Source organism: Perissodus microlepis, chromosome 8, assembly GCF_051167445.1.
Source record: "Perissodus microlepis isolate ML-2025 ecotype Zambia chromosome 8, ASM5116744v1, whole genome shotgun sequence".
NCBI lineage: Eukaryota > Metazoa > Chordata > Actinopteri > Cichliformes > Cichlidae > Perissodus > Perissodus microlepis.
This window is the reverse complement of record NC_140468.1, coordinates 20629536-20643275: the sequence shown is the minus strand read 5'-3', so window position 1 is coordinate 20643275 and position 13740 is coordinate 20629536. Positions and strand designations below refer to the sequence as shown.

At 40.8% G+C, this 13740-nt stretch overlaps 1 protein-coding gene across 4 annotated transcripts in view; it reads right to left on the bottom strand.

Moving 5' to 3' along the window:
- Nucleotides 1-12258, bottom strand: part of rhbdf1b (rhomboid 5 homolog 1b (Drosophila)) — a 45037-nt gene extending 32779 nt beyond the window's left edge. For 3 of the 4 annotated variants that reach the window (XM_084938155.1, XM_084938157.1, XM_084938158.1), the window contains exon 1: nt 11940-12258. The gene's annotated coding sequence lies outside the window, so the exon portion shown is untranslated. Of the gene's footprint in view, nt 1-6330; nt 6786-11939 lie in introns of those variants that run through there. The other variant, XM_084938156.1, reaches the window with a different exon arrangement.
- Nucleotides 12259-13740: the final 1482 nt, after the last annotated feature.

Sequence of the window (13740 nt, the reverse complement as noted above, 5' to 3'; positions counted from 1 at the left end):
TTTTCCAAATTCTAACATCAATCTGTAGATTGTTCACTTACGAGTTTGATTGTGCTGCAAAAGGCGCTGACAGACTCACAGTGGGGGGTCTTAATGGGTTCAAAGCATCTGTCTAAACACTGCTTTGATTGTCCTGCGGCGTCTGTCTTTTATCTTCTTACCGCAGATTACACGACAGTGAGCAATTCATTAGTCAATCAGCCGCTGTGCAGCTACAACTCAACTCAGATCAGCGCACAGGGGTGCGGGAACATATCCCACCCGCTTAGACACACACACACACAAAACCACCAAAAAGAAACCCACACGCAAGTGACGCTGCTAGGCTACTGTATGTGTGTACATAAACACGTCCCACTGTCAAATACAACACACTGGAATAATTTATAAAAGAGACAGGCTGAATAAGACCACACTGTAGTCTAAACCTGTCACAAAGACATCTTTGAAACCTTGCATCCCATTCCTTAGTGATGCTTGGTTTTCTCATTCACAGAAGATGAACGTTTTTCAAGCAATTTTTCCATCTGCTTTTGAATCTTTGCACCATCTGCCACGACAAAAACTCTCAAGGGCTCCTCATCTATTTTAGAAGAAAACCACTGCCCTCACCTTCCTCTATAAGCAACCTCCCTCTGTGCCATAAAACAGCTTTAGTCAAACGTGATCTGGTTGCACACCTTGCAAAACAATTTTGAATTATTAAATGAAGCTGCAAGGCTTCTTGTTGACAAAATCGCTTGTTTACAGCAGTTTATTGATGTTTCAAATGTCACAAAAAAGAATAAAATGTCAATTGATTTTATAAACCTTTGAAATTTTGCCTTGAGGACACTGGTACAATCAGAAGCAGAATTAAAATAAACAAAAATGTGCCGTGTTCATCCTGTCTGCCTTTCACAGCGACACTGTAGGCTAGGAAATGCCTCACATTCCTGGAAAGAGCCCGAGTACCTTGCAGCCTACTTCTACTCTAATTTGTCAGCTGCAGTATGATAAGTGTGAGAACCGTGACCGATCAACATCAGGCTAGATATACGAAGATCAACTTTTCCAAAGAATGTGTTACTAAAAAGCAGATTTTTATTCTTGTGAAACTGAAAAGCTGACAGTGAATAATACTGACTACAAGAGGTGCGAAATCTTTAAAAAATTCAATTCGATATTGTGGTTTGACACATATTAATAAATGTAATAGGGGCAAGTTTTATTATCTCTAATAAAGCTTTATTGCTCTCCCTTAACAATGGGTTAGAGGTACTATCACCCAGTAAAGGCTAAAAAAAAGACACTTTTTATTCAGTTTTATTTACAGACCACCAGTTTGCAACAAAAGCCTTTTATGCTGTAAGGAAAAAAACTTACATATACGGAGAGTAACCCATGAGTCTCCTGTAGGCAAGCAGAGAAATGTTCCCTTTTACTCCAAGAACCAGATTTTATCATTACTTTCTAATAATTTATACACTCTAAAATCTAAATGCAAAGTTTATCTGCTTACAAATATGCTTGGCAGAATTGCTAGAATGTCCTTTTGCCTTAACGCAGAGGGGAACGGCTTAAAAAAGCTGCTTAGCTATACAAAGATAAACAGAAGCCCAAACAATGAGAGCAGGTCAGAGGTCAAATCTGCCTCTTAGTACAATCATGTCTCTCAACTAGTGAGCTATCGAAGCAGGATGGATTTAATTGGGGCAGAAGCGGGAAGTAAAAAATCGACACCTACACTTCCTGCACTCTTGGTTTTGCATAATCCAAAAGTCTCAGATGTGTTTCACAAAGGAAAAAAAATGTCTCCTATGAATGTCATTAAGAGATTAAAGGATTGGCACAGACTAACGGCATCAAGTGTTTCCACACTGTAGATTGACACGTGGCCCGTGGGGAAGCAGTTTCAGACTGACAAGCAGGAAAGGCACGCAAATGTGCGTGCATTCAAAATCCGACCCGCTGCACTTTAATTCACACCCACACAATTCTGATGAAGCAGTCTGCATAGGAAGACAAGCCTTTTTATCTGTGCAGAGCTAGCGATCGCGTCGAACCTCAAGGTAACCATTGCTGGGAAGCGAACAGTTCATAACACATCAAACTGTGACAGCGATGCCAGTAAAAAAAAAGTGGCAAAAGTTGCAAGGATGCATTCATTAAGGCTGGGAAAAGTTCTCCAAGGACGTTATAACGTGATAATGGGACGCAACCTCACGCTGCCTCTTGACTTGAGATGACCTGGAATGCATCGAGGCAGAGAGGAGAGGAAAAACAGAACAACAGATGGAGAGAAAATGGTTTTTATGTCATGTTGGCAGAAGACGAAAGATGGGTAAAAGAAAAAAAGACATGCTGCACCAAGTCAAAGAGCATAAAAAACCCAAAGGAAATCCAGTGCAGCAAAGCAGAGAATAAACAGTGTGATACTGTGTGGAGAGGAGATGGACACAGAACACACAAAATATCCCTCTGAAACGAAAACAGTCATCTGCATGTCCAAACAACATAAACAAGCTGTTTGTTGTGTATGTGTATGCATCCATGTACACGTCTGTCTGTCTGCTATGCCAAACATCTGCATCCGTTTACCTGTTTCTGCCTTTTAGTTTCGTTTCGATGCATGAAATCCTTCACATGTTCATCTTGTCAGAGCATTGAGAAGCCTGTAACTGAATTTCCCGAGCAATGCAGATATGATCAAGCTATAAACCCAGGTGACTTTGAATTACACTGCACTAGTAGGACATTATTTACACATTAAGCAAATGAAGCATTCGTGTGGCAATCGCCATCTTTGTGTACTGAAACTGGATGTGACAAGCGGATATGGATCACACTGTCAGACAACACCTCAGTCGGCATTGACTCGTCAGTCTCAAGTTCGAGGCCCACTTGTCCTGTAAACTTTCCACAGACTTGTAACCACAGCTATCGTCCCCCTGGTGGCTATCAAAAACATTGCAAGCTTAAAGGCTAAAAGCACTTCTCTTCATTTCGCTCAAAGCACTGAATCCATCTTTCATACTTCCTATGGACACAAAAAATGGCAATAAAAATATGTTGGGAAAAGTTTTACGTAAAATCTTTTCGGATTAATTGATGGTATCATTATTAGTTTAAACAGTAGGTAATTATTGGCAACTGCAGATAATTCAACACAAAAGACTCGATGGAAAACCTCTCTGTAAGAATTAGCCTGCAGCACTGCCATTCATCACTTTAAATGTTCCAACACCTCATAGCTTCATAGCATATATCGCTGCCAAAAATGCAGCTGGAGAGAGCACAGCAGTTTACAGCCCCTGTGCCTGGTATGGGACTTGAGATGATGGTGCAGAGTTTTCTCAGCAGAAGACTCAGAAGACTGGTTCCCCCGCCTACCATCCTGGTCTGTTATAAGGTGGCAACACCAGACTGAACAATAACGTGAGGGAAGAAGAGACAAAAAGAAAGAAAGAAAATACTGAACAAAAAGTCAGTGACAGAGGGTAAGAGAGACAGAAGCCAAAACAGAGTGAAAGAGACTACACAGTAACAGCCCCAGGAGAGCAGACTGAGACTGACGATGGGTTTTATGTTTCATAGCATCTTAGAATCAGTGATCATTAGATCCTCAACAATAAATAAAAGGAGCACTTTATAAGGTTGATTCTGGGCACTTTTAGGACTTCCCTTTCAACTAAAAACAGGACTAGCCGACCAATCACCATGCCCTCTTCTGGGACGGGCAAGGGGGATAACTCTGAGTCTGATGGTTAACCTTGGTTAGAGCACTGAGTTCTAGCTGAAATAGCCAGAAAACACCGGGGGACAAGATTTAACCCTCATTTAACATCAAAGATAAGAGTTACACATAACCAGAGATGGGAAGTAACGCATTACAAGTAACGTGTTACTGTAATCCGATTACTTTTTCAAGTAACGAATAAAGTAAGGGATTACTATTGCAAAAAAAGTAATTAGATTACTGTTACTTTCCCGTAAGCACACTACGTTACTGCATTACTAAACTGTGATTTTGTGAGAGTGTCTCATGACACATGCGACGTCTGTGACGTGTGATCAACAATAGATAATATGGAGTGCGGGAGAGAGTACGACCGTGCAGCGTTTAAAGCTTGGAGGTACTGACATTACTTTGAGTTTGATTGGTTAAAAAGTGATAAAAACATTAGCATCTGCTGTACAATCTGCGTGGGAGGAAAACTTCTTCCTAAAGCGAAAAATTAAACTTCAAATCTGAGCAAGCACCTAGCACGCTGCCACGGGAATGTGAGATTCATAGAGAAACCCCCGGATCCCCCCACTGACATGACCGCTGCGGCACCGGGCAAACCTCCACTGGCTCCACTCCAGCTAAACAGCTGAAAATAGACTTAAGGGCAGCAGGACTTAGTGCTGCTGACTCTTTGATTTTTGCTGTGTTTTACTTTCATCTATTTGAAAGAGTGTAAACACAAAACATTTTATTTCATATGCTGGAATATGCAGAATATAGGTTTAAATGTTAAACAAATTTCTTCCAGGTAAAGACAGTCGCATATAATATAATTTTTGCTTGATGCAATGTGCATGAAGTTAAAAGATTAAAACAAATAAAACAAGTTTTAAACAGAGATTTTTTTCATTTCATTCAATTTTATATGATGGATTATGCAGAAAAAATAGAATTGGGCTGAAAGGTTTGTTGCTTTATTATGTGTTCAGGTTGAGTAATAAGTAACCAGTGAAGTAACAAGATTTTTTTCTTGGAGAAGTAATTAGTAATTAGTAACTAATTACTATTTTCATGTAACTTGACCAACACTGTACATAACACAATGAAACTAAACAAAGCATTAAAAAAATGACTGCTCAGGGAAGAAAAAACTAATTTCACTGAAATTTCCACAATAAATTTTTACCACCATTGATTGCCGACACTCACATCAAGATAACAATTTAAATGTTTCTTTAAATGTGGTGTTGATGGCCAGTCTGAGCCTTGCACAGGTGCAGACTAATCGAACAGCAAAATCTGTCTTTGAGCGAGTAAAACGAATGAACCCTTGAACTCAGATCTTTAGAAGAACACTCATATAATGTAAGTCAGTGACCTTAACTGGCTAATACTGTCACACTTGCGATAAATAAGTTACTAATTAATTAAATAATAATATAATACAATAACTGTTAAAAGGGGCTTTAAACCAGCCAAACACTGGGGCATTGAGAGAATGCAATAACTAGGAAAAGAAATATTAATAACGACTAAAAACGAGACCAAGGGAAGGGTTGACTCGCAGGGAAGGGGACAAACAGCACATGCGCCTCATATGAAGCTGTTTTGTGTTAGCTGCATGGTGACAGGAAGGTCACCACTACAATAAGTGTCTAGTCAAGTGTGGGCTCGCCTGGAGACATGAACAGGCCTCCTCAGCAGCCATCTAACCCTCCTACTATTCCTCCTTCCTGCCGTCTCTCTACGTTGCCAGCAAATCCATGCTGTGAGCGCCAATACAACAGCTTCCTCTGTTGGCTGGCCTTGTATGAAAAGTTAATGGTAATTGCCCACAGATGCCACATAAGAGTAAGATAGCGAGGGGGATAGAGACTTGGCTCTGAAAAGAATATGAAGGAAAAATGGTGGTCATAATTGTGGTTTCAAAGAAACACAGAGGAGTTATTCAGGATTTTCATAAAGCAGTCTGGCCGGGGGAAAGCATTGTCATCAAACAGACACTGAAGGAGTGTTTGGAGGCCACATAATGGCCAGATTAAAATTCTTTTTTGACAGGCAGCTTTCTATTCATCCGGACTTTTATTTTTTAAATTTCGAGATAAAGATGATCTTTTCTCGCTGATTTTCTTTTCATGCTAAGTGAAAGTATTCTCGCCAAAGTCACAAAGAGTGATTCGATGTTCCAGCAATCCTCTACGCTTTATGATATTACCACCTGCAACAAGTCATATAAGCAATTAGTAACTAATTACTAGGGTAATGCAGTTGACATGCGTAATACTATATTTTCCCAGCTGGCCATTACAAAGAACACAGGTTTAATTTTGGTACCAACTGAAAGACCTCCATAGTGGGTACACTGCTAGCTGTTCATTTTAATCCATGTAGAAGCAAGTCTCACCATTAGGCAAGCATTCTGGTGGCACCTCTGAGCAATTATTATCTAAATGAACGGAGAGAAAGTCTTAACTTTTCCAATAAAACTGCTTGAGTAGAATTACAAAGGATTATTACTGACATGAACAACACCCCTGGTGCATTCCAGAGCTCTTGAGCAAATGCCGTGGTAATTCAGATTATAGATTTAGTAAGCCAAGAAAAACAATAAGTAGACTTACCTGCATTTATGCTAACAAGCACATGTGCCTCACGTCTTTCCCTGTTTGTCTGTTTATTGCTTCTTTGGAGGCAGAGGCAAGGCAACCGCCACCTTTGTCATTCCAGAACTCTCCTAAAAATTTATGGCGCTCTCACTTTTAATATCGAAGTAAGGTATTGTCCCTCCGGTATCACTGCACACCCACTGCAAGTCTACTCTTCAAAGACTCAACATACACTCGGGAAATCTGTTCATGCAGCTCCCACCCAACTCATCCTGAAACAAATGTTTCACAGTAACTGCAAGACTGCACATCTGCCCATCGGTCATCACCCCATCACACACTTATCACACTGATCCACTCATGACTGTTCCGTGACCTGCATGTCCGCGCTTACACTGTATAAATAAGTGAACCCGCGACAATCTGTTGCAGGGTACTTCATCGAATTTATGGAGTCTGATTTTTATTTTTACGCGAGACTTGAATGATCGAGGAAACTTTAGAGGATATTAAAATCAAACTAAAAATGCATACTTATGGCAGAGTTTATTTATTGCTTACAGTAAATAAAAATAACACACATATGAATGTGAACACCTTTTTTGTACTATCTGTCACTACTTGCATGGTGCACTGAAAGCACCTGTCTGATCTTATCTGAGGAAAAAAAATGAAAGCGCAAGCACCATGTGGTGACAGGAAAAAAAGAAAAAAGAGGAAGAGACACAATAATGGAGAGAGAGGATTAGAGAAATCCCTGTCCAGATTTGTGCAGATCAGCTCAAATCTTGATCATTTGTTTCTTCCGGGGGTTGGGGGTGGATGCAGGGTAAAACAAGCTGCACATACTCAACTATTTAACCATTACCTGTTAGTGCACATTTAGGAAAGTCATGTCATCGCACTGCTAATCATTCATGCTGCAGCTGAAGGTCTGAATTCGTTGCCAGCCATGAAAGGCAGCCGCGGTCTGCTGCCCCTCTGCGCACTCTGACTAAGACGTGACTGTAAAAACGAACTTTTTTATGGAGCCAGCACCAGACTGTTACCAAACAATCAGACAAATCTCACATTGCTGTGGACACTATCTACCCAAAAGTATGGGTTAACTCATGTTGGACTTGTTAAAGATGGCTAGAGGATTCACACCTGGCTTCACTACAGATTTTGAGCTAATCTGCTGATGCCTCAGACTTTCCTCTTCCCGGAAAACACATAGGTAATTTGTGTGGTACACGTGCATGTAAATCATGTGCTGTGCTGTTGTCATTTTTAGATGTAACAGCATCCTGGAAAGGCAGGAAAGGCAATGGAGGTTTCTAGCAAGTGTTAGTGCCAGTATGCAATTGCATGTGCACGTGCGGGCACACAAACGGAAGTGCACAAGAATAACAGAGATCGTCAGCTGCCCCCACACAGAGAGAGGAGACTTTAAGTCTACCTTTTTAAAGTAAACCTTGTTCTGCTCTGCAGCTAACATGAGCCTGACATAGCAGCACACACTCAAGGTTCTCCCTAAAAGGGCCTTCCATCTGTTAGCTGATCTCCATGACAGTGGAGTAAAGATACTGCATCAACACCAAAGAGCTTCTGGAGAAGCAGCTGAACAATATGAAGAACTACCACAACAGCAGCCAAGTCAAAAATGACAGAAAAGGCACGGAGAAGCTGGTTAGCAGCACCTCAACTTTCAAAATATGAGTCAGGGGATGACACAATATTCAATATTAGTACAACAATTGTGATTGGATAAAGAATATCTAAAAAGCACTGCAGAGTGCACTTGTGATTCTATGTGCAAAGCTGAGAAATCTTAACTATTTAAAAAATCAAAGTATTGTGACAATACGATTCAAATGAAGCGCCTTGAGGCGACTTTTGTTGTGATTTGGCGCTATATAAATAAAATTGAATTGAATTGAATTGAATTGAAAAGCTTTTTGAGTTTTCTCAACTCGTGATAGTTTTTGTTGATTTTACTAATATACACGCATTTAGACAAGAGTTCTGGCAACTTGAACTTTCTTGTTCACATAATTGCAGTATACTGATGGGCTTAACAATAAAATTTAATGTTAAAAAGCTAGTATTAGAAACATAAAATTTGCAACAGCTGGCCAGCTGGTTGTATTCTGGTTATATTCCTGGAGAACAGAAAGTTTTCTTTGTGAAAATGTGAATGTCTGTCTACGTAAACAGCAACAGATGTGCGGTTTTTGACAGTTTATCCCAGTTAATTACTGTATTATCAGAAACAGACTGCATGTAACTACCAAACTTGACCTTATTCAATTGCAGATATCTGATAACACACTGACTAGATGGAACAGATATTCCAAAACTATTGCAAAATGTTAAAAATCTCAATAATATTGTACCGTGAGTGAGGTATTGTGACAATACTGCATCATAAATTGTCAGCAACTAGGAGCAAACACAAACCCAAAGGTCAAAGCCTAGTGCACTCCCACAACCAATCATAAGTCTGGAAAATTAGAAGGAATACATCAACCTCATGGGAATATTTTAAGTAGATGAACAAGAAAATTCAAGCTGCCAAAACTCAAAAACGTATTGATTAAATTTTTGTTGATATTTTGCTTTTTCTCAGCTTTTTCTTTTTTATGTTGTGTGGAAAAAACTGCATGTAGTTAACCCAAACTGGGGGTTTTCCTGAACTATAACCAAATAGGTTTTGCGCCAAACCCTAACCAAACCACGAGTGAAAGCAAAACATAAAAGCAGCCAAGACAAAACTTGAACTCCAGTCTGTTGATCAGAAGTCAAGAGTTTGTGTGTGCCTGCCACTTAGACTGCAGACTGGCCAGGGTTGCCTGCAGCAGCCAGCTGATATGACAGGCACAAATCGCCAACACAACCATTTAGTTGCAGGGTTTCTTGAGATGTTTAGGAGTCATCAAAGATTACACTTTTACTGAGTTAGTTTAGCATCAGTATACCATTGTTTAAATACTCCTAAACTGAAATTGTCACTAAGGCTGTGGAGAATGTTGCTTGTTTTGCAGTTATTTGATCAATTTGACCTCCTTTTGTAAAAACACGCTTTTAGAAAAAATGTCTTTTAAAAAACGGGCAACCAAAGGAACCACAACACCTCCCATTCAAATTTGTGCAAACCTATTTACCGGCATATCCTACATGAATGAACTAGTTGCCCGAAAACAAGTAGTTGCATAAATCACATGAAAAATGTAGAGTATGGCTTGTAGGCACTAGAGATGATCCACTCCTGGGCAAGCTGCCATGAAAAATGAGTTGTAGAAAATGCTTGAGGGCTCCTGTAAAACCAACGCAGTTTTCCACCCTGGTGCACCCAGCGGAGAGGGCTCAGTATAAACATGAAGGTGCATTTCACTTGTGAGAGCAGCGGCCCAGAAATAAACCTGCTATTGTCACCGTCGCTTTTATGTCTAACTTGTTCAAACAAGCTCGATGCGGCAACCTCAGTGCGCCCATGCAAGAGACAAAGACACACCTGCGAAATGTCTTCATGCTTTACAGATGCCTACCGTTTTACATCTAGGTTACGCTGTTGGCTTCCTGTTTAGCGCTGTGGGTGCATGTGTGCTGTCGTACTTTTGTCATCAGGTTATATTAGGCGCTTTGAGTTCTAATTTAGGGCCACCATCATAATCAGGACTTCACGGCAGAGGTGATTTATGACACCATGAGCTGCTTTTCCATGTGTATTTATAACAGAGTTGTTGAGTGATGAAAGGATCTGTAATAACAGCAATTTAAAACAAAGTTTAAAATCACTTACATATATTTCCTTTAAAGTGAGAAATTGAATGTTTTTCACTTTAGAAATGTTAGTTTGTTTTGATTATTATATTTTAAAGATCAAATAATATGTACAATACCCAACCACTCTCTTTGATATGCCTGTTCAACTCAAACATCTAAGCAGCCAATCTCACGCCACCATCTCAGTGCATTAAGGCGTACTTGGTCAAGACGACCAGCTGAAGTTCAAACTGAACATCAGAATTGAGAAGGAAGGTTTGTTAGTTGGCTTTAGTGCCAGATGGTCTGAGTATTTCAGAAACTGCTGATCTTTCGGGGGTTTTCCTGCACAACCATCAAACCAATGATGGCCTGAAAAAGTGAAAATATCCAGTGAGCAGCCTTGTTGATGTCAGAGCTCAGAGCTCACAGGAAGACAGCAGGAAGTCAGATAACCACTCTTTTAACCTGAGGCATGCAGAAGAGCATCTCAGAACATACAAAATGCTGAACCTTAAAGTAGATGGGCTACAGCAGCGGAAGACCACACCAGATGTCACTCCTGTCAGCTAAGAATGGAAAACTGAGGATAAGATTCACAATAATTGGGCAAGTTATGACTGAAAAAACGTTGGTTGGTCTGATAAGTCACGATTTCTGCTGCAGCACTCGGATGGTAGCGTCAGAGTTTGGTGTAAACAACACAACAGCATCGATCCAGCCTGCCTTGTATCAACAGTTCAGAAAATCATAGAAAACAGCAGGTTTACTTGTTTAGAAGTGTTATAAATCTAGACATTTTTCATAAAATACTACATTGTATGTCCAAATTCACTGCCAGATCCATTTCCCTCCAAAATAAAGAGCATCCTGCATCCTGTCTTATTAGTAACATCAGGTACTACTAACATACAACACAACACAGTTACAGCTGAAAGAAAACGAAACATGTGTTTGTGACAGCTGAGCAATGAATTTGTTTTTGCCACACTCCATCAAGTCATCACTGAGATCGCAGGTTTTAACCCTGACCAAAACTGCTGTGTCCCTCAGTAGGGAGTTTTTTTTACAGCTGTGCCAGGTGATGTGTGTGTGTGTGCGCGCGCTTCACAAGTGTGTGTGCAAGTGTATGCTCCTGCCATCTGGCCCAAAAAGTCAGCTCCCTACCACGTTTCCGAACAGGAAGGCAAAACAAATCCTTGATGACACGGGTCAGTGGTTTAATTGTCTCTGTGGGATTCCTGCGCAGCCAGCAACTCTAGCAGTCCCCTTCATCTCAGCAACAGACGAGCCTGCAGCACTCTGAAATCAATTCATCACTCTTAAAAACCTGCAAGTGCCCTAGCGTGTGTGTGTCTGTTTGTGTGTGTGAATCATCCAACCCTGCCTTGACTTACTATATCATTTAAGAGTAGACAACATACAGAGATACTTTGCCAGTGGGTAACAAGGTCTGCCTTAGTCTGACTTTCCCTTTCTCTCTTTCATACCTCATTAGACCCGCTGATGGTCCTTATGTCTTGGACTTCCACCCATTTGACAGACCAAGGTATGTGTCACACACATTTGCTACCCAACAGCGTGGCGTTTTAATTCACAAGGCTTAAAAGACAGTCCAGATGTGTTAAACTCCCTTAGTACACACAACAAGCATGAACGCACAGTGCCACTAATGGGTGTTTGGTGTGAGCCTCGGGAGACCCCACCCAGAGAGCCCGTGTGCTGCAAAGCAGTTAAAACACAGCGTACCTGCACCACGAGTGAGATGCTGACAGCTCAGCTCCCGCCTTATAAATACTACACGGTGTGTATTCATTGAGGAGCCGGCTCAAGCAGCGACGATGTCCGCTATGACAGGCGACGTTATTCCCACCTACCTTCAAGATGAGGCCGGTTCCTTCTGCCGAGTACAGCACAGAGGGGTCCCCGCCGGTGAAACGCTCACTGCCCTACATAAGTTCTACCTGCCTCATCACGCGGCCACAAGGAAGAGTGGTTTCCCTGTTAAGCGCGAGCTCCAGATGTTAGTGAGGGCGGTACCGTGTTCACGTGCCATAAAAATGTGAAACAGCTGCCAGCTGAAGCCCCCGTACTATAGCGCGTACACCGGATTCTCCGCCGTACCAGCCACTGAGCTGCTCATGTGCAGTCTCCCACCCGGTCCGCCCACTTTGCCGCTGCTGCCGCCACCGCTGGATGGACGCCGACCGACAGACCGACCTACGGGCGACTGGAGGGCGCCGTCTATCGGCGATAATGAGCAACTACAGGCTAGGCGATAAAACAGGCTAAGAGTAATCTACATAGTTGTAATTGTAAGGTTTTTAGGCCAGGGAAGATTAGAAATACCATCTGGTCTCACAGTTATTTATTATTTTTTCAGTTTAAATTAAAAGTTGTACATATGTGAGAATTACCTACTTGAATAATAAAGGTGGTTTGCTTTAACACTATTTTCTTTCATTTATTTTTCCTTGAACCTTTTAGATTGAGAGCACAGTCAGCCAAAACTAAAAATTATAAAACAGTATCTGAGAGTGTATTGTTGTTTCTTTTCCTATGAGTTTGACCTTATCTTAATACAGTATACAGAAATCACTGTAAATGTCATATGCAGTATTTTAACCTAGTTGCCATAGGGCAAGAGGCAGGGTTCTGGGACAGGTTACCAGGCTAACACATGGAGACAGATAACTATTTACACTTATGGGCAGTTTAGAATCACCAGTTAACCTAACCCCACTAACTGCATGTTTTTGGACTATAGGAGGAAGCCAGAGAACCCATGCAGGCACAGGAGAGAAGAGCCAAACTCCAGACAGAAAGGCAGGATAATGGACTTGACCCCAGGACCTTCTTGCTGTAGGGTAGCAGTGCTAACCAACATGCCACTGTCCTACCCCTCATTGCATGATATAATAGCCAAAATCTTTTCTGTTTGGATCAGTTACAGCATGAGCAAGGTCGATATAGCAGAAATCCAAATTTCTGCTAATTTGGATCTGGAAGCAAAGTGATGTATGAAAAAGTACTTTCCTCAACATTCCTTTATAAAGCACCTTGAACACTAATTGAGAAGGATATATAAAACTCCTACAATTTCTTAAAGCCTATAAAAATGTCACAGCAGTAAAAGTATGTGTATGATCAGGAAATGCCCTTAAAGCATTACAAGGAATAATAAGAAAAATGCTCACAATTACAAATGCCGCCAGTGTCCCAGTAATTCAAATCATTCCAAGAGCAAATTGTACTCATATTGTAGGATTTAGAAGTGTTAAAAGAGACAAAACATTGTTAACTAAGAAAGCATATTTAACAACTGGACATATCCCTCATTATTAGGGTCTAAGTGAAGAAATAAAGTTTATCATGTTCCAGAAGCACTAAACATGCATGAAATCTATATTTAAGATCCCGCTAGACCCCAGGAATATTTGTGTACTGTTAAGCTAGTGAAACCTAATGTAATGACTGAAGAGCAGAATTGTCACGATGATAAATACGTAACTGATATGTTATTGCATTAGTTCAACAGAGGCTTTGGAGAGATGAAGATAATGGCTTTAGCTTTTTTGTTTGCCACCAGGTAAAGAAGTGAAAATACCTTAAATCTATTTTGCATATATTTTGGCTCAATGATTCAGTCAACATATATGCAAAGACTTGAAACCAACA